Source organism: Ambystoma mexicanum, chromosome 3p, assembly GCF_040938575.1.
Source record: "Ambystoma mexicanum isolate Mex_15411 chromosome 3p, UKY_AmexF1_1, whole genome shotgun sequence".
In the NCBI taxonomy this organism is placed as follows: Eukaryota; Metazoa; Chordata; class Amphibia; order Caudata; family Ambystomatidae; genus Ambystoma; species Ambystoma mexicanum.
In genome coordinates this window covers 386,748,715-386,770,578 of record NC_090925.1, presented here as the reverse complement: position 1 = coordinate 386,770,578, position 21,864 = coordinate 386,748,715, and the positions used below count along the sequence as shown (strand labels likewise).

General features: G+C 45.3%; 1 protein-coding gene across 1 annotated transcript in view; it reads left to right on the top strand.

Annotated features, from left to right (window-relative positions):
* GNAS (GNAS complex locus) overlaps window positions 1-21,864 on the top strand; it is a 2,205,902-nt gene that overhangs the window by 1,093,976 nt on the left and 1,090,062 nt on the right. The window lies entirely within an intron of this gene.

Sequence of the window (21,864 nt, the reverse complement as noted above, 5' to 3'; positions counted from 1 at the left end):
CCACCAGCAGTGAACCCTACAGCATGTAGCCAGTACACATGCCCGTCACAGGAGCACATACCCATATGCATGTGACATGTATGTGAACCTGTATGTGGCACACAACAATGAATGGCAGTGATGAGCAATGTACGACATATCAACGGACACAGCATGGGCTGATGCAATGGGCATAGAAGGAGGGCATGGAGGCATATGCCAACATGGCAAGACGTGTGAGAATCAGTGAGGGAAAAGTGACTCCAAACCACCCAATCGACAACCCACCATCCCCTGCACAACTCTACAGGAAGCACTAATTGTACATTACAGTGCATACACCCACCTCAAACAGTAGCCAATTCTGACAATGAATGACAACCACAACCATGATGCATCATGTGTGATGAATGATAAAGGTATCACTGCACACATGTACCCATATCCCAAATTGATGCACATTAGTGTGCCATCATGCAACAGATTGTACCTGTAATCGCAGACATGCAAATTGACATATGAGCACTCAGAAGATGTACAATGGCACAGTGAAGCAAGCAATAAACACAACATGAATGAACAATGCAGTGGAACTGGGCACCAATGTGTGAGAGACACCAAAGGGAACCTGCACATGGGCCACATCAGGAGGCCGGGGGGGAAGCCAGACCGTGCCCCTGTCGGGGTTCTGCCAGCTCCAGATACCTTACATGTACAAGGCTTACTGGTGCCACAGAGCCATTACAGGTCGGTGTGGCCCAGGAAGCCAGGTGCCGGTAAAATGCAGGTCCCCCTTACCATGGAGTGCCATAGTACGCAATGGGGATATTTGGACACGGGAGGATTGGCAATGTTGTAAACGTTGCTGGTGTTGCCGTGAGCACACTGCCTACCGGGGAAGCAGCACACAGCAGTGTCAGGACCCTTGGGCACTGCGGCTGTGGCAGGCAGATTAGTAGCACCGTACCAGATACGAGGCTCCTGGTAGACAACCACGCACACTTGTTTCCATACCAACAAAAGTACATGTAGCAGCATTCAAGGCCATTTCAATGTATGACTGCAGACAGTGAGCATGCAGAACAGTCTCAGATCAAATGACTGACCAACCATTTGAATGAGGTTATGGCATTACGTGTGACATTGCACCAGTCACTAGGGTCATCTGTGCCATTTGCTACGTCTTGTGCTAAGTAAATGTGGGATATGGGTAGATGCACACTTCACTGACTTGAAATTGGCACCACAATGATTCCATCCCCCTTCTGTCACTCCCATCACTCCCATGCAGGTGATGCCGGATACTCCCTCACGCCATGGCTGATGACACCCGTCAGACGGCCACGGGACATGAAGGAAGAGACCTACAACCATGCACATATACATACACGGGGCACTGTAGAACAGACTTTTGGATTGCTCAAGGTAAGGTTCCGCTGCCTCAGCAGATCCGGTGGTGCCCTTATGTATAGCCCCATAAAGGTGGGCAAGATCGTCCTGGCCTGTGCAAAGTTGCACAATATGTGTATTTGACACAACATTGCACTGCCCCTGGACATGGACCCTGCTGAGGAGGAGAATGGTGATGACGACAATGACGGGATGCCATTGCGACCCCGCCTGGAGGCCATGGATGGACAACATGCACGTGATGCACTAATACACAACTTCTTCTGAACACTTATCACAACCACATGGTGCACAACTGGTGGCACGTACTTTTGAGCACATGAAATTAAACACTTTATACACACACAAAAACGGAATGCCCAGTCATGATTTGTATGCAGGATATTGTACATGAAGTATTGTAACTGCAGGTGGCCCATTAACACCCTCGCCAACTCTCCCTCCCCCTCACCAACTTTCCGTCCCACCTCTCCCTCCCCAACTATCCCTCTGCCCTCCCCAACTTTCCTTCTCCCCTCCCCCTCCACAACTAGTGACACGTGGTGCAAGTATTTACTGGCCATGTGTGATCCTTGTCATGTCCATGGTTACGCCCTACTTGCTGGTTGGGAGCTCGCAGGCGTGTAGGTGGTGGAGGCCAATGGTGAGTGGTCGCTGGCGTGTCGACCCATGCATGCCTGGAGGGCCAGTGCCATTGTCTGAGCTATTGTGGACTGGACACTGTTCCCCTCACAGACCCTCCTGGCCAAATGTACAGTGGTCGCAGTTGACTGGCCAACTGCACGGGCACATCGATGTCCAATGGCCTGGTTGCTTTTCCTCATGAGGCTGGATTCCTCCAGGTGCTGCTGCACCAGGGCAGTGAGAGTGTCCTGACGCTCCTCCATGCGTGTGAGACAAACATGTCCCTGACAGAGGGGTAGGGTGAGCGCTGGGTGTGTTGAGCATCCGGGGTGTGATTGGTGTCAGCCCCTGTGTCAAGTCCAACGTCTCCAGCTGCATCCCCATCACTGGTGTCAGTGCCATGGTAGTCGCGCTGTTGGGGTGGGGGTGGTACCCGTCCCCATGCCGTTCCCCTTGTTTGTGCTTGTGCCAAAGCGGCTACTGCCAGGTGGTCCATGGCAGCTGGGGTGTCCTCCACAGGGGCAGTGGCAGCTGGGGTCTCCTCCACAGGGGCTGCCTGTTGCACAGTCGCAGCTGGCGTATACTCCACATGGGTTGCCTGTTGCACAGTAGCAGTTGGGGTGTCCTCCACAAGGGCTGCCTGGTGCATGGTGGCAGTTGTGACGTGTACAGTGCCAGATGAACTGTCACAGGAAGTTGACGGGCGGTGTGACGTCTGCCTTGCAAGTCTGGTGCCCCTCGATGTATCTGGTTGGCCGCCGTCTATTTCAGATGATGTGCTTGTGTGTCAGTGAAAGGCATGATGTCAGTGACCAGCCTGGCTACCAATTGGCCAGTTACATGCAACATGATGATCATTCAGCATTACGTTGTGGGGACATGCAGTGCTGCATGGTATGCCGCACTCATGCATGTGTTCTGTGGCCACAGCTGCAGGCACTGTGCAGGTGGCACATGCAGCACAGCTGTGGTGGGACTGCTGCCATGTACACCCACATTTGGCTGTGGGTAGTGGCCTGCCTGTCTGCCTGTGTGCAGGTCGTTGGTATGTGGCGAGGGGGAGTGTTCAGGGGGAGCATGTCTGGTGTCAATGTGTGACCCGGTTGCATGCCCAGTATGTGTGTGGGGGGTTTGTGGTAGGGCTGGCAGGGTCATGTAAGGGATGTGTGCATGCGGGTGAGGGCTACCAGTGTTGTGCTGTGGTGGCAGAGGCGGCACGGCAGGTACACATGCAGTACTCAGTGCAATGGTGCCCGGTGTCTGCGTCAGGGATTATGTTTTTTCACTTGGCAGTACAGCCTGCCTGTAAGGTATTTATCAGGGTTCTCCGGTGCTGGTATTGTGGGGGGGGGGGCCTGGGTGCATGATCAAAGCCGTACTCATGGTATCCAAGCAGGTGGGTATGGGTGTCCCTGCACGGGGTGGGTGTGATGCAGTGTGCAGGTGACACTGGACCTCATTGTGTGGTTGGTCGTATTCTGCTGGTGCATGCGGCAGGGTCGATACGCTGCCTGACTCCCCGGTGAAGCAGGGTCATTGCAAGTCCCGGCAAAGCAGGTGTTCAGGTGGCGTATTTGGGTGCTCCCCATTGATCGTGACATTGAAGCAGTAGCACCTTTGCTAGCGGTGCCCTTGCTTCCATGCCAGCTCAGCTGCACCGACTCCCTCAATCCCCTCCATATGCAGCACACTGCTGCACCTCTCCTCCCAGGGCAGCAGCTTGATGGGGGAGGATGGTCCGCCACCTTTACCCGTGCAGTGCCTGCGTTGTGCAGCAAGGAGGTTGCGCACCCTCAGGTTCAGGACGTCCCAGCACTTGTCACAGTCCTTTACACTGCGTAGTGTCACCCCCACAGCAGTCACCTTCTGGGCAACGTCATCCCAGATTCCCTTCCTCCGGAGCTACATGCTGCGGGGCTGTTTGGCAGAAAATAGGTCGCCCACATTTTCCACAATTGTGTCAACAAGCATGTTGAGCTCAGCCTCACCAAAGCGTGGCTTGCGCTGGCGAGTTTGCGGGATCCTTGCTGTCATGTTCCTTGATTGGTTCAGGCTCTCAGAAGGGGTGGATGGCTTCCAGAACAGGCAGATTGCAGTGGATTGTGATTTTTGGAATGACCACCAGTCTCTTTCCGGTTCCGGTGATCATGTTATTTCCGGTTCTTGTGTTTCCAGCTCCGTTTCCGTGGTGCTGCTGCGTCCGGCATGCACACAGCGGAAGCGGATGCACCACCCACCTTGGTTGTGGTGCACCCGTCTCCGCCGGTGTTACCATGATGGTGGTGCCACCGGTTCCGATTATACGGGATGCATGCAACCGACAAGGCGTAATACTATCTAGTTTCCGGCGGGGCGCGTTGGCGGAACCACTGGGACCATCATTGTGGTAAAACTGGAAATTTTCCATTGAACTTGTAATGAAGCCCATTGATTTATAACGAGTAGCAATTTCACTCATGTTTTTCCACCTTGTTCTGTCCAACCCCTTACATTCTGGTATCAGATGTTTCATCAATTCAATCATATTCCTACTCTTAAAAAATATATGAGGGGTTCCTATCTGGATTTTGCCTCCTCAACGTCAGAACCTCCTTAGTAGGTAGAATGTTTAATCTCAATCTCATAAATAGATCCCCATATTTTGGGCTAGGGAATATTGATAAATATGCCGGTAGATGGTTCATTCATCTCCGTTCATGTAGCAGATCCAACAGCAGTTTGTAAAATAACCTCTTAGATTATGTATCTATCCAATCTTGCCTTTTTAATTTTGTCTTGTCCTTTCCAGGGTTCAACAGGAGATCTTCTAGCGATAAGCCAAGATCATTTAGCTATATACCACACGTGCCCTTCCAAGCATCCAACAACCAGTCCTTTGCTTGATTTCCCCTATTTTTCTGAATTTCAAAGGGGAGGAGAATTTCATTCTCAGAGCAGCTATGTGGTAAAGGGAGGGTGATCTCCAATTTACCATCAAATGCAATGAATGGAGGCCTAATTCATATCCGATTAGGGATATTGGCAGACAATTTGGCAGACGGAGAACCCTCTTCCAAAAGAACCCTTCCATCACATTCCAAAAACCAATTGGGAGGTTTAGAGTGGTTTCCATCCCGACAACGAAAATCGGAATAACCTTCTGTTTATAGAAGGTAGTAACCGGGATCAGGGTGAATTTTCCAAATAAAAATAACATTATTTCTTGCTTGAGTGCTCAATCAAATGCATTTCAAACAAGTCCCATCCCTCCATATTTTCTCATTGATACTGCAGTTAATTGAAACACACAAGTAGACAATTGAATTAACGATCTCCAGTGATTCATCACCCAAACCCCAGGTAAATGTAGGCTTCTTTTTTCCTTGCGCCTCTGATAATATCATTATTTTGAATTTTTGGGTGTTTATCCTTAAGTCAGTAGCTTTGATGTAAGACTCTTAACTGGGTTCATCTCCTATGTAGCTCTATTGGTGTTTGGTCAATCATGACCAAGTCATACGTGTATAACATCCACGGAATGACTTGGTCATATATTTTGGGAGGTAAAGCCTGAATAGGCTTTTGATTTAGTTCCATATCTGATAGATACAGAATGAATGATGCCGGTGCTAAGGGACAGCCCTGTTTCACACCCCTAAAGGTGGATATTTGGTTAGTTAGGTCACCTTTCGCAGTCATTCTGTTCTGAATTGTAGTTGAGGAATATAAGGCCTTGATCGCTTCCAGGAGACCTATGGGGCATACCCAATTAGTATGTTTCTCCCAGAGCCTATCCCTATTGATGCTATCAACAGCTTGCTCTAAATCAACAAAAGGCAGGTAGATGTTCTGCTTTGCGTTAATTGCCTTTAACTTTAGAATGTTCAATAAGAATACGTTTAGATTGGTGCCAATGCCTTTTACAAACTCTGATTGTCTTTTATCAATATGGTCTGCATCCTTTGCCCATCCCATTAGATGATGCAAAAGGATGGAAGTAAATATCTTCCCCAGCCTATCCAAGAGGGCGATTGTTCCATAATTTTGGGGATTTTCCCTTTCGCCCTTCTTGAATACTGGTATAATTATGGCGGTCATCCAAGACTGCTGGACTTCCCTTGCTCGTAAGATTTGATTAAAGAGCACATGGCAGAAGTCTGCCCAGTCTTCCAGGTTTTGTTTTAAAATATTATTGTTCAACCCATCAAGCCCAGCTGCTTAATTAAGCCTCTTAATTAAATTCAAGATATCTTCTCTGTCGAATTGAATGGTCCATGGAGCATAACTCTTATCTTGGGGTTCCTGTCCTCTCTGGGAAGGGCGGGGAAATCGTTTGGTAAAATAACCATTCCACTCCTTTTCAGTGACTGCTGGGATTAAAGTAGCCAACTGAAAGGTAACATTGTTATTAAGCAACGCCCATGGGTCTCGTGTATACTTATTCGCAATCATTTTAATTATTTTTTCAGCATGATAGCGTGCCCTTTTCGGGCCAGCAGCCAGTTTCTGTACTGCTGTTTCCTTTTCTTTCTAAGCGCAGGTTTATCACCATCCTGCAGTCGCCGTTGTATGTTTTGAAGATCAGCTCTCAATATTTTCTTCAAGTTTCTCACATTGAAATAAAAATAATGCAGCCTTTTAAATTCCTGTATCAGACCAGCTCTAGGCCTCATTTGGAAATTCATTAGGAATCTGGTCTAATCTGTTTCTTCATTCCCTAGATTTAGAGATGTTTTATATTTAGTGGTAATTAGTTGCACGTCACTGGACAATATTTTGAGATGGTTACCCCCTTGATTTAGTTGGACCTTGACAGCCCTCAGTTTATTTATTTATTTTTATTTTTATTTATTTGTTTATATAGCGCTATAGCCCGCGGGCATCAGAGCGCTTACATATACACAGGACAACAAAAGAAAGAAGACGGGACTAGGCGGGAGAGGCCTGAATTAAATCAAAGTGATGCAATGTGTTTCCAGGATTTACTTAAAAAGTAGGGTTTTCAGTTTTTTCCTGAAGTTAAGGTAGTTAGGCTCAAGTTTTAGTGAAGTGGGTAGGTCGTTCCATTTACCGATGGCTATTGTCGGGAAGGCCTTGCCAAGGCCATGTTGTTTTTTAGTAGTAATGGTTTGTAGTTTGCCTGTATTTGATGATCTAAGGCTCCTAGATGGTTCGTACCATTTAAACTGTTTCTTGAGGTAGGCCGGGGCTGTGCCATAGAGGCAGCGATGTACTATGGTGAGAGACTTGAAAGAAATTCTCTCCTCCATAGCCAACCAGTGGAGGGCTTTCCTTTCTCCGGAGATGTGTTCTCTCCATGATTTTCCAGTGATCGTTCTGATGGCGTTGTTTTGGATGGTTTGACATCTTTTCAGGCACTTGCTGTTGGCTCCCAAGAGTAGGGAGTTTCCGTAGTCCAATCTAGATAGAATAGTGGCCCTAGCAATGATTATTACCAGGCAGTATGAAAAAACTGAAGGTGTCTCCCTGACTAGTGCCTGGGGATCTGTCATCCAGTTGCCCTGGACACGCCCATCGATATTGGATCTAGTTCCTGGCCGTGGACTAGTGAGGGTGGATCACTTGGATGGGGGGTCCTCGGGGAGTGGAAGTGGGACACCGATGGGTGAGAAGCGGTATGCCCCATCTTCTTCTACCTTTTCCACATCCTGCTATATAGGAAGCTCAGAAACTCTACCCTCACCCCGTTTTCAACACCAACACTTTCGCACACCACGAAAGTCGACGGACAAACACCAAAGCTGTTTACCTGACATGTGGACAAAAGAACACTAGAGTCCACACTGCTATAATAAAAATGTACTTTTGGTAGTAATTTGGTTATTAAGTGTATCAAGCTGATATCACTAAAAAACAAATTGATGGCTGTAGCAAAATCTGAAAGCAGTCAAGATAATCTCTTAGTAAGAAAAAAAGTGAAATTTTTTGCTTGTGTTTCAAAGAGCATAAAAGTGGAGGAAACACAGTTTTATGAATAGTTAAACAAATCTAAAGTAAAACAATAAAACAGAAAATCAGAAAAAAATAAGTTTGAACAATCACTTTGTTCATCACAATAAAGTGGTAGACAGAAAAAATGAACAGTAAATAAATAAATGTCAACTCCAGGTATTAACTTAAATTCAATCAATACTCTGATTCTTGAATTGATGAATTTATGAATTTTTCAGATGACAAAGTTTTCCTGTTATTTTAATTGACAGGTCTGCCTACGTGTGAGTGTCATGTCATAACTCAATTAAAGAAAGGAAAAGACCAAAAAAGACAAACAAAAATAATAAGACATCTTCTACACGTTTCGGCTAAAAAGCCACCTGTCTGGCAAACAATTCTAGATATGTGTAGTTGCCTTCCTCAGGGCGAAAAAGAAAACACAACAACTGGACCCTGTGGGGAAGCAGACAAAAAACATAATAAATAATGCGAAGAGAAAAATAAAACTGTTTAAAAGAAATGATATATCTTTATTAATGATTTCTACCAAGATTGCTTGCAGAGTAAGATAAAAGCCAAAAAGGAGAAGAGCCACAAAACGGGTTAAGACTGTAACTAGTTAAGAATGACCAGACGTGATGCTTACCGGCAACCGGGGCAAGGTGTCTGGGCAGTAGGGCCAGGGGTAGCCTCATCAGAGCAGCATCATCACAGGGAAGTGCGGTGAAGAAACAGCTTCTGTGAAAAGTAATTTAAGTGCAATTGAAGCCCCTTCCATCATGTGTTAAAAGAAATAATTATGCTGAAGGTACTATGCACCTTGAGGGTGTTGTTTAGTTACTCTTGCGTGCTGGAAAAAATGAAAAAATAATGAGCCCAAAGCTACCTGGTAGTTTTTGTTGCTTTTCGTTGAAGGAAAGGGCCATTAGGTTGCCGATGCATGTGTCATTTCTCAGCGTGCTGCAGAATGGATCCGTAGCTTGTTGGTTTTCATCTTCTAAAACCCACTCAGTCAAACCTATGGGTAGGATAAATGAATGCATATTTGGCTGGCCGCTAAACGGTACAATGACTAAAGATAAATTAATTGGAGTACTGAAGTCAAGGTAGGTTTGTATTTGGAAAAGGGTTCTTAAGTGTTTAAAAAGATGGGCTGGCAAATCGGAATGCTACACTTGTAAAGAGGAAATGCATTGTAAAGTCAATATATTTCGAGGCACGTACCTGAAATGTAGGGAGGTTGCTATCAATTGTTAAACAGTGCCTGAAATTGCGGGCAGCAAGCCTCATGTTTTCACATTGGTAATGGAAACCATCTCTGAAAAGAGTGAAAAACAAAGGCTTGCATTAAACGCCTTGAATTAGGCAGGATTTCGGGCAGCATAAGTGAAGAAATATAGTGGGAGAAATTGTGGCTAGAAACGGAAAAGAAATTCCTTAAAGAACCTTGCTTACCATGGGTTTATGTAACCGCTGAGCAACAGCTGACTCAGTCCAGCTGCACGGGGGAGCTCCTACGCGTGTGCAGCGTATTGGAAGAATGGAGCCTCGATGATAGAGAGGGAGGGTTGTAGATTTTAGATACGCTTCCCATTGATCAGCATGATACGCGTGCTGTGGTTTGCTGACAGCCGACGTGCCCCTTCACACTAGTGCTGTGATTGGCTGGGCGTGCCAGGCCTCTCGCGTGCGTGTGTGTCTGAGGAGCTGGCTTTTTTTCTTTTTTTCTTTTTACGCAAGAGAGGCATGCAATATGATGGCGTCGAAAACTAAAAGCCTCGCTTTTTTAAGGATTAGGCGTCCAGGCAGAAAAAATGGGAGCTCGAAGGTGCTCCATATGAAATATTGGGCAGGGTATGTTAATGAGTAACACGAATTTCAAGTTAACGAAAGGAGGGTGGGGGAGAGAGGAAAAATGAACATATCAGAATTGAATGCCCAATAACATTGGTATGGAACGGAAAAGAGTGTGTGTGTTATGGAAATGAGAACAGAAATAAATTGTTTCTTGTTAAGAAAAGCGGACATCTCATATTGAAAAGCCCGCCTGATGCCCACTCATAATGGTTGTAATTTAAAAGGAGCCACTCATAATGGTTGTAATTTGAAAGGAAATATTGTAAAAAAGTATTTTTTATATATGGCAAGAGGCAAAAAGGAAGGCATGTGTTAACAAGTGGCAAGCAAGCTGACACGACAGCCTGCATGAGGTTGTTTGATTAAAAGGGGGCACAAGTCATAGTGGCAGCAAGTATCGATGGTGTAGAAAAACTGTGACATAGCCAGCTGCTGAGAACATAGCAACAGCTAAATGTAGGTAGACATAGATCAAAGAGATTTTCATTTGATGGTGATCACAACCGCCAGGAGATCTAAATGCTGAGACTCAAAAGCAAAAAAAGGGGGGAAGGAATATTTGTGAGTAGTAAAGGTTACCTAGGATATAGGGAAGAATTCCTCATTTAACCCATTAGTATGGGTAGCTAGACGGTAAATCCATCTTCCTTCCTTCTGTAACAAACAGCAAGACACGTTTGTGGAGTTCTTTACCACATCTAGGATCCACCAAGAAATATCATTGGTGGAGTGGTGTAGTTCAATGTAATGATTTACAAGTGGTGCAGATTCCGTTCTGCACCTGATCCTGGAGCGGTGTTCAGAGATCCTAATGTGGATAGGGCGAGAGGTCTGCCCAACATATCAGAGTCCGCATGGGCACTCGATACAGTACACCACCTGTTTAGTTTTACAATTTGTCAAGGCGGAAAGGGTCAAACTTTTTGCCCCAATCTTGAAGTTTTTCAGTTTTTTTGTGAATTGACAGACCGAGCATGATCCACACGGAAAATGACCCACAGTTGTTCTTAGGTCCCAGAGACCCATTCTGGGTGGGTCTTGTTTGAAGTTCGAGTGTACTAATTGGTCACAAATGTTTTTGGCCCCTTTTAAAGCAAACCTGGACAGTGGTGCATCAGGCAAACTTAGTTTAACAATTGGCCAGTATTTGGAGATTACTTTCTTGATTTAGAAGGTTTGGGGTCCATGGGTTATTACACACGTTATTTTGGCTCCCCCAGTGCCAGATGGTGCGTCAGCTACTGTTTCAGGGGAAAGTAGAATGTCCCTATCAGTGAAGCGTGCCCTCTTTTTGGCTTTATGAACCAGGCGCTTGGGGTATCCTCTTTCAATCAGTCGGGAGCTCAAGTTGTCTGATTGTTCATAAAAATCTTTCAGGTTGGAACAATTTCTTTGAATATGGAGAAACTCTCCGTAAGGTAAGTTGTCACGAAGGTGATGTGGATGATTGCTGGAGTAGTGCAACAGAGTGTTTCGAGCACTTGTTTTACGGTATAGGGAGCATTTCAGTTTGCCTGATTCGTCTTTAATTAGAAGATCTAGAAAGGCAATTTGTTTAGTACTGGATTCCATTGTGCACTTGATGTTGGTATCTATGTTATTCAACCAATTTAGAAAGAGTGACTCTGGCCCGTGCCAGATGAAGATGACATCATCTATATACCTCTTCCAATTGATTATGCAATCTCGGTAGGGATTGGCAATAGATGAGATGTGTTGTGATTCAAATTTGCACATGAAAAGTATTGCCAGACTGGGGGCAAATGCTGCCCCCATTGCTGTGCCCTTTGTTTGTAGATAAAATTGACCATTAAATTCAAAGTAGTTTTTGTTCAATGCAATGGTCATCAGTTCCAAAATGAAATTATGTGGGACTCGTTCCTGTGTGTCAAGCTCCTTCAGAAATTCTTGCATGCAGTCAATTGCTTGGTCTTGGGGAATACTAGTATATAGGGACTGAATGTCCATTGTAACTAGTCTTTGAGTCATTTGGTCAAAGTCATGATTCTCAAAAATCGTGATTATATGCGTCGTAACCCTGAGGTATGTTTCAGTACGAATGCTGATGGGTTTTAAGAAGATATCGATAAATTTGCACAAAGGCTCAAGTATAGAGCCGCAACCTGAGACTATTGGTCTCCCAGGTGGTTTTTCCATATTTTTATGTATCTTTGGGAGTGCATACATAGTCGGTGTGCGGCCTTGATTGGTAGTGAGAAATTTGGATTCTTTTTCCGTGATCCATTCACGGCACCGGGGGTACTGTACTGCGCTGTCTATTTCAGACCTGATATCGCTTGTGGGATCTTTCCTAAGTTTTTTGTAACTAATTTGATCTTGTAATAGTTCATTCATCATGTTCAAATACGGTGCTTTTGACATCACAACTATTCGCCTGCCCTTATCAGAAGGTTTTATTACGATGGAGGAATTTTTTGATAATTCCAATCAGTGCTTGATGTTCCGACATAGAGAGATTATGTTTGAGAGGTTTCTCTTTGGTTTTAAGTTTTTCAAGATCTTGAAGAATACATTTTTCAAAAGTCAAAATTTCTTTAGGCATTTCATTATCTTGTGGTTTAAAAGTAGAGGGAGCACGTAAGCTGGTATCAATGTCAGATTCCATGTCTGGAAAATCATTAAAGAAAACTCTAAGACGTACAGTTCTAAGAAACCAACAAATTTCTAGTTCAGTTTCAAACCAGTCCGTAGGCTGGGTTGGTACAAATGAAAGCCCTTTAGACAATACTGAAAACTGAGCAGATGTCAATTCTACGTTTGCTAAATTAAAAATTGGCATCTGTTGGTGACAGGTAGTTATATGGCCGGGCGTCTCCGTCCTCGGGATTAACGTTGTTGCGGGTAATATGGAGGAAACCATTGCTGTCCCCAAAATGGGCCTCCAAAGGGTCAGGCAAAGTCAGGCAATTGCCCAGGATCACACACACACCTGATGACCCTGTCCCTTTCCCACAGGGATAAAAGGTGGAGCATGAGAACACAATACGAGCAAGGCAGATCGCACGATGAGACACCTATCCAGGCACCGCAGTTCAAGAGGAGGAGAAAGGCGACGAGAAAGGAAAGGCTGATGAGAGAAGCAACCTTGCTTTTTCAAACCTGCGAGACCTGCATGGAAGGAATCGTAAAACCCTGAACAATAGCCCAAGTGTGTTGCAGCAGATGTCAGCAGTACACGGAGTGTGCCTAAGCTGATAAGCAGAACAGAGGGAGACGCCTGCTACCGTGGCACCGGCCTTGACTCCCGATACGAAGAAAGCCAAGCGGTTCATCACAGCCGGTGAGTCAAGGGGGGAACCGATAAAGAAATAGAATTTTGTTGAATGAAAGTTGCAAAGTGGCCCATTAAGGAAAGTTCAAAGAACTGTAAATTGTTTAGGGAAGACCAGCTGCATAGGGGTCCGGCACCACGTGGGTGCTCACTCGAGAGACCCTGGTTAAATCCCATGTTTGAAGGAAACTACTGATACCAGAAGGCCCTAAGGGAGACAAGAGGAAAAGGTCAAAGTGGTCATACAGGGGTCCAGCAAAATCCCTGTACAGTTGAAAGTCTTTGACCGACAAACCAGTGAGAACGTAAGGGAAGGGAATCCTGCATCAAGAGAAAGCAAAAGGAAATGTGAAGTGGCAAAACCCGACGGAGGCATACCAATAAAGAGGGGAGAAGTCTAAAGTCCCAATGAACAGTGTGTTGACAAAGGTGAACCTAGCAGAGTGATGTCCCCGGTGAATCGTTTGAAAAGACATTGATACTCATGAATGTTAACAAAGCCATTGTGAACCGGCAGAGGGAAGCTGAGATTCGAGAGGGGTCTGTGCCCAAAAAAGAGGGACCCAGGGGTAAAGAATCATCACCTCAAGCACAAGCCAAAGAGAACTTTTTGTTTGAAAGCCATAATGAACCCGGCCGAGGGAGGCCGATATTCGAGAGGAGTCTGAGCCCAGAAGAGGGAGACCCAGAGGTGAAGAACCGTCACCTCAAGTGTAGTCTGAAAGGAACTTTTCTTTTGTTTTGTAAACCTATTAGACCGTCGGAAGCAGGAGATTGAATCACTGAAAGGTCCTAATATCACAAGAAACTGTTGGTGGATCTGACCCCGGAAGAGGGGAGATGCAGGGGTGAAAACCCATCATCTAAAAGTGCAAAGAGAAGGAACTTTTTTTGTTTATTATTTTATGACCCTCAAGGGCAAGAGACTTCCAAGTGAAAGGAGACTCGGCTGTCGAGGTGCCTGAGAAAAGAGACTTAGGGCCTCATTACGGGTCTGGCGGTAACCGTGCCGTCAAACCCAGAATCCTTTATATTTTCATGTTGTTTTATGAATGGATTTACCGCTACTGTCAAGGCGGCCGTCATCATGTTCTGAAGATAAGCATAATCCATTTCTTTGAGGCCATTGAGGATCCCTCGATGGGCCGATTCTTGGACTAGTAGAATCAAATCGGGAATCAGCCGATGATAACGACAAAGATGATTTAGACATTTGTGGCGTATCCCGATGTTGATGTGGGTCAACCATTCTTGGAATTGTGTCGATTTAAGACGACTTTAAGGTATGAGAGGCAACAACCTCCTCGGATTTCCCATCTACATTTCTTATTGGAAAAGATTCTAGTTCCATCATAGGACATTTGGAATTAGATGATTTCCCAACTGAATCTTCAACAATCAGAGGAGTTGAGCAATTTATGTTACCCTAGTCAAAGATTTTCTTCTGTCTAGCCATAGTAGAGTTCAATTCAGCTATGTCTTGGGCAAGTCGCGCAGCCAGAGCAGAATGTTGGAGTTCTAGTGTGTTGGATGCCTGGATTTTAACTAGCGGACGAGAGAAAGCCTTCTGTTGGGCCATTGTAGGTGTTTGTATACCAACAGACGTAGCATATTTTGGGGAGTCAGGGTGGGTAAAGACTTCTTCCAGATAGGCATAGTCGCCCTCAAAATCCCTCAAAATCAATGTCACCGGGTCCGAATCTCTCAAATGGTTAACAGCCCAGACTATTTGATCACTTAGTATCACTTGTTGGATGGAAGTAGTCTGAGGGGGGGTATCTGTCCCCCTGAAGCTGGACATTTTTTGTGTTGCCTGAGATGCAATTTCAGTTCTTGGGAGCATTGTGGTGCATGTATCTGTCCAAAAGCCTGGAAATGGGATTATAAAAATTAATTAATATCTGCTCTAGGGAGAGAAGAAAAATAGTTATTAATTGCAAAGATTTTCATTTTCAAAAAATATAATTTTTATGTGTGTGAGTGCGATGAATGAATGTAGACATAGTTATGCTTGTTCAGATTGAGGCTTTATGCCTAGTGTGGATGTAAGAGATAATTGGTTGTGATTTTCCTACATTAAAATGTTGTTCTTTGATTCATTCTTCATTTATTCAACATTTTTATAATTATTAATTAAATAATGTTCAACTTTTGTAGATTGTTTCCTCTTGATTCTTTCTGCTAAAAAAGGATCGAAGAGTCGCCACTTCTGGGTTCTTTCAAAGACCCATTAAGTTGTACACTAGGCGCTGGCAGAGGGACCGACAAGGCAACCTCGCTCACACTGCGGCATGGCACCGCCTCTTTTATTTATTTTATTTTTGTTGCTTGTATAGCGTGCCAAGCCCAAAGGCATCTGTGTGCTTGGTTACATAAAAAGATCACAATTGTTACACAGGTTGTAGTCATACAGTAATATTTACATTTTTACATTACTTTACATTTATTTAGGTTTTTACCTCTTTGGAGAGCAATGCTCTCAACTTCTCCTACTTCAAAACACGTGTTTCCATTAGGTAGGGACACTCGGTCTTTTAAGCATTCTGTCAAGGACAGGACGGATGGGGAGAGTGACAGGCTGCTTTCGGAGGCTGTCGCCATCTCATCCCTTTTCTTGCCATGATGGCGGGTAAAAGGACCTGAGATCACAAGAGTTATTCAAATAGGTTGAGTAGTTAAAAGAAATTCCGGTAATACCTGATGGCACCAGTTATCGCCAGCGAAGCGCCGGTGCACGGGTTCTCAGATCAAAGGAATAATATCCCTGCAGACTCTGAGACACCCTAAGCAAATGAGTTCCACAATGGTCTCTATGGGGGCCAAAGAATCGGAATAACATTGTCTGCGGCGCCTCAGCGCCTCGCTCCTCGGGATCTAGGTTGGGCAATTAGCAGTATATAGTATCAATGGGTTGTAGTGTGTTATAATGGCCAATCTCACCCGAATGAAGTCTGAATTGGCTACTTCTTCCAGTACTGGACACCGGGGTAGACAGGAACATGCAACACACAGCTGCACACTACTATGTTCTGCGCAACCAGGTAGTTTTTATATCTTGTGCTGACGCAGCCACCAGTGTCTGCCAAAAGAAGAGATAGACTCTGCAGCTCCTTGCCAAATGAGAGGAAATCCCAGGAGACACACGGAACACACAGCTGCACACTTCTTCACCCACTCAGTGATCTCTTCCAATCAGGCTTCCAGAGAAAATACTCCAGTGAAACTGCTCACACCCAAGTACCAACTCCTTAACCACTCTCACCTCTCTTCCAACCTAATATACCCTAACCTTCCTTGGCTTCAAGAACCCCACAGTTAACTGGATGGACTCTAACCTATCTGGCTGTTCTTTCTACATCTCTAGGAACTCTTAGCGCCTCATGCCCCACACAGCTCCCTGTGGGAATCCACAATGGATCAGTACCTGGCCCATTCCTATTTAAGCTGTATATACAGATATGTCCAATTTTTTCTTGCTGCTGATATTTTATGGAGTTTGACGGTTGCATTTACCCTCCCCACATAGCCAGTAATAAGGCTAGCTACACGGCTGTCTTATCCTCTGACTGTGTAACAAGTATTTTTCCTTTAATTCCTGTTTTAGCTTTTTTCATCCTACTTTAATCTGACCTTGGTGACACATCTTTACTTAACCTTATTTCACCTACACAGTATCTTTGTTCATGTTAACTCCCCATGAGGCCTATATACTATGACAATGTCCATTGTATGGGGTTAGTAGATAAGGGACTAGGTGCCACCATCTACTGTGTGATGTAGGGCCCAGAAGAATAAAGAGAGGGTCCCCCCGGCTCTCCAGTACATCTCTGACCTTTGATGCTGACCCCATTGTGCCGACCCATCACCTTACTCCTACCACCCATTAACATACCACAGAAACCTTGCTACAACCCCACTGTCTTGCATCAGTCTATGAAAACACAGAAGCCTATGTGGAAAATGCAGCAAAGTTGCCAAGACTCTTGTACCTAGCTGAATGTGTCAACAACACTGTTTACATGACAATTCACCTGAGACAGTGGGACATGTGAAGGAGACCATAAACTCTGGGTCCCCTGGCCTTCAAACAACTATACATCACTGTTTGTCTAAGGTTAGGGCAGCCAGCATGTACTTCCCTGTGGTGGGAGGTTCACTTGCAGGGTAGAAAGAGCCTCAGCTCATTCATTCAATGGCCACGTAGGTGGAGATTGGCTGCAGCAAATAGAGAACTGAAATGGAATCCAAAATGGCAGAAAATCCTCTTATGGGTTTGGTGCATGGAGCTGCACCTCAATGCAGCCGCGTAAAACCTTTTGAAGTCCAGCACCCATTCCCATGCTCAGACTCTGAAGGCCAAGTGCTGAGTACAGTTGAGAATGTGTTGCTGTGAGGTGAGAACATACTGCAGTAAAAGCAGCCTGTAGTGAACGCTGGGTGTGGGAGTTGGGAGGAGGAAAGTGGTGGCGAATATAGAGGAAGGGTGAATGAGGAGAGTGGGGTGACAAGGAATGAAGCGATTGACCAAGTGGTGCATTAGTGGTTGCAACAGACTTTTATTACATGAAAACCAAACCTATCTATCCCTACTCTAAGGGGGATTCCCTACCTAAACTAAAGACACTCGGGTGCTCATCACAAAATCCATGTGAGTCAAATAGCCTCCTACTCCATCCTTGTCACTACAACAAAACATGATGCAGCCCAGCTACTGTTCTTACTCCAGGAGAATGACTACCTTCTCCTGGATGTAAAGTGCCCAAACACCTCTCAGGTTTTTCAAAGTAAAGTTTTCACAAAAGTTCTGGGTTCTCTGTAACCCAACAGAAAGTAGATAATCACAAAGTTCTTGTGGGGCTAGGAGAATGACTTTCATCTCCTGGCTGGTTCCCAAATGCCTTTCACAGATTTTAATAAGATGTGTTGCTCCTTTATGGCGTTTTCACAATCTCTTGGTTAGGCACAAATTTTGATCCACCACAATAGGACGATGAAGCTGTTCCTTGGAGTCCCTTCCGACTCTCCAGCACTCAATAAGTTCCTCTTTGTCTTAAGGATTGCGGTCAGAGATACTGCTCATACTTTCTCACCTTGGAGCCGCATCAACCCACTGCCCACTAAGTACCCTAGATATTTCACAGCACTTTTAACTAAGTGAAATGTTTTGGGTTAGCCATGAATCCTGCCCTTTTCAAAGCCCTAGTAATCTCACACAAGTGGGGTAGCTGTTCCTGCCACTTCGAACTATGGATTACTATATCATCTAAGTAGGCTACTCCAAATGAAGAGTATGGTCTTACGACCCTACCCATTAGCTTTTGGTCGGTGGCTGGAAGCGCCATGCAGCCCAAATGCGAGAACTGTAAATTGGTACAAACCAAGCGGGTACTAAAGGCTGTCTTTTCCCTAACTACTATGTTCAAGGTGCATCACAACTCTTCTTCCTTCTGTGGGGGGTCATCTTTTTCACTGAGGCTTCCCGAATGCTTGTCTTGGACTTTTATAAGACTATTGATTTTCCCAGTGTTTATCTTTCGTCATCGGGCTATTTTGCCTAGTGTTGAAGATTCCTCATATACCTTGTGTTATTTTATGGATAATCAGGATAGACATGGTTGCAACAGGAATGGGTCCTTTTCTTCACAGATTCAGTAAAAGGTAGAAACAAGTTGGGCAAGTTCCTGGCACCCTTGTCCACAATACCCCTCCACAGAATTTGATAATGGTACTAAACCTGTACTCCCTTACTCTCTTGAACCCTCCTTTAAGCTAACTGTACCATATGCATGATTTATCGTGGTCCACTGTGTACCTACTGTATTTATTTGAAGATCAGGGATGTCAATTTCAAAAAGACACGCCTAACAAAAATACATTTACAGATGGTGGATGCTTTCCGCGAAGAGTGCCTGTACAATAGTACAAAGTTGTGAACAACTGATGAGCCAGTTTTTGAGGGTGCAAAAAAGGGTAGGACACATACTAGGGACATAACAAAACCAACACAGATTTAAACAAGAAACAGATGAGTTACAACGGTAACATTACCCTAAGGGGATAAGTGCTACAAATTAAAGAGGAGTATGATATAAATGTACAAAATTATATTATTAAGCATCACTGGAGGGCAGACCACTCCTGGAGGGAGTGGTGGGGTCAGGTGGGGAGGAAAGAGGCAAAGGCTGGGGGGGATCCCCCTTCAGCAAGTAAGTGAAGTTTAAGCTGAACTTTGAAGAGATCCACAGTTAGGTTGGCTTTTATTGAGATGGACAATGGGCTCCAGTGTCACGGGCGAGTATGGAGAAAGAGCTGAAACAAGAGGAGGCACTGGAGGGGCATGGGACAGGGAGGTTGAGTGCAGAGGAGGAGCAGAGAGAACAAGATTGTGAGAAAACAGAGATATAATCAGACAAGTACTAAGGAGCAAGACCATTGATAGTTTTGTAGACTAGGAGAAAACAAACTTGAAATGGGAGTGTTTGTGCAGAGTCAACCAGCACAATTGTCAGTAAGTAGAAGTGTGGCAGGATCTGGTTAGGTTGTAGAGAGTTTGTGTAGCAAAGTTGAGGACTTTGTCTAGAGGGAAGAGTAGCGAGAAGGAGGAAGGGAAAGGAGTAGACGTATTGTACATTTGTGAGCATGAGGGTGAGGTTTTCATAGACTGGTTAGCGAAACAATGTTTGGGAGGTAAACACGAACAGCAGAGGCAGTGGTAGTGATGAATTATTGCAGTTGGAGGTCTCTATCTAAGAGGTTCCCATGGTTGCAAGAAAAGGAGCAAAATGGTCAAGGGGAAAGGACATTGGAGAGGGGAGAGGGATAACACTGGAAGCCAGGAGAAAGATGACTTCCATTTTTGAAGAGTTCAGCATGAGGCAGCTGAGCGCCATCCAGTGACTAATTGCAGTGAGACCATTGGTATTCCTTTCGGAGATGGTTTGGGTGAAGGAGATAGTTTGGGTTAAGTAGTTAAAGGAGAAAACGTTTTGAGTGCTACCAGCAAAGAGCTGATAGGGAAAGACAAAGGACGAGATACGCTGTCCTACAGCAGAGATATACAAAGAAGCAGCAATCTAAGAACTGATCCTTGGGGGACTCCGACATTGAGAGGGGTGGGTTCAGAGTTTTTCGAATTCCTGGAGGTTTTAAAGGATCACATTTTCAGGTAGGATGTGAAACAAGAGAGTCGATTTATCAGAGGTTTGCGAATTCCAGGAGATTTTAAAAGATAGACTCTCCAGGTAGCAGGCAATACAAGAAAAGAGTAGAGTTGTGAAAGACAAAGTACTGGAGCGTGAAGAGGAAATGGGCGTGGTGGTGTGTGTCAAAAGTGGCAGAGGCGCCCAAAAGGATGAGCATAGAACAGAGTATGGAGTGGTGAGCATCAGAGAGAAAATTGAAGACATGAATGCGTGCAGTCTTGTGGGGTGTTTAGTATGGAAGCCGGATCGCCTACTGGGCCCCTCCTCTGTGGTTTAACCTGTATTTTCCTAATCTCCCATTGCAGACTCTTTAGATGATGCTGTATGGTGTACTTTAGCTCCCATAGTTCAGTGTGGGGCAGGTGCTGCTCGCCCTGTAACGCTGATAAGATATCTTCACCAGCCCTTTTTACTTTTCTTAACACACACATTATTTGGCTTTTCTTCGCCACTGACATTGTATGAGGTGGCCCCACTCCTTGGAATTTGCACTAAAGTATCCCAATTCCTGGCTATCCTCTTCCTTGGAGGGTGTAATCGGATTTTTTTATTTCCCACGGTTCGCACTAAGTGAGCTCTTTGCTCACGCCTCACATGGTATAGAGGCACTATACTTTTTGGTTCATGTCCCTAGATAGACCACAAGGCAGCAACTCTCACAGAAGTGTCTGTTTTTGTTCCCACGATATCATTCACATATTGGGGCCTTCTCGTTCCCCTTTGATTTACAAGGGTACGTAGGCTGTACTTCAGATATTTTTAATTTAGCTACCCTCTCTGTGGTTACCACGTGAATATGTTAGTTCTGCAGGACCATGGAGCACACGTCCGGTCTTTTCTACCATTATTTGCCCTGTATTTTCTCCGTTTCCAAACTCCAGCCTTTTACTTGGCAATGACGCTGTACCATATGCATGTTTTGGTTCTTAAGTCTTTATAAGGGCCACTTCAGGCATCTCCCTATGATTCCCTCTGATATTAACCATGGATTTCTGCGGTATTTACCCTGATTCCCTCTGTCCGTTGCACCGTCCTTATTCCATGACGCAGTAATTTGGCCATGCTTTAGTTTGTCTGCTCCTACATGGTCCCTTTCGCCTTTTGCCCGACTGCCGTTATTTGCCCCCGGTATTTGCCCTGTATTTCCCGATCCCCCCCGTCCCCTCCCGCGGCGGTGACGCTGTATCATGTGCATGTTTTAGTTCCCATGGTTCAGCGAGGCCCGCTCGCCCCACCCCGTTTCTCTCGCTGTCTCCGCTTCACTTCAATACATGAAGGAAAAAAAACTGAGAAAATGCGCCCGAGAATAGCAGGAATAAAGCCCCAATAAACCCGGCTCCGGGAGAGCAGGAGGAGCCGGACACGGCCGAAGAGGAGCACCAGACGCCCGAGTCGTGTACCGAGGAGAGTGACAGAAAAAACCCGTAGCAGCCCCCCAAGGAGGGGAGGAAAGGGGCTGGAAAAGCAGGGAAAAGGCAGCCTGAAATCCGGAGAACGGGGGACTGGACGGGAGGAGAGCACCCAGAGGAAGAGGAAACGGGAGGCCGAAGGACGTGCAGGAGGGCG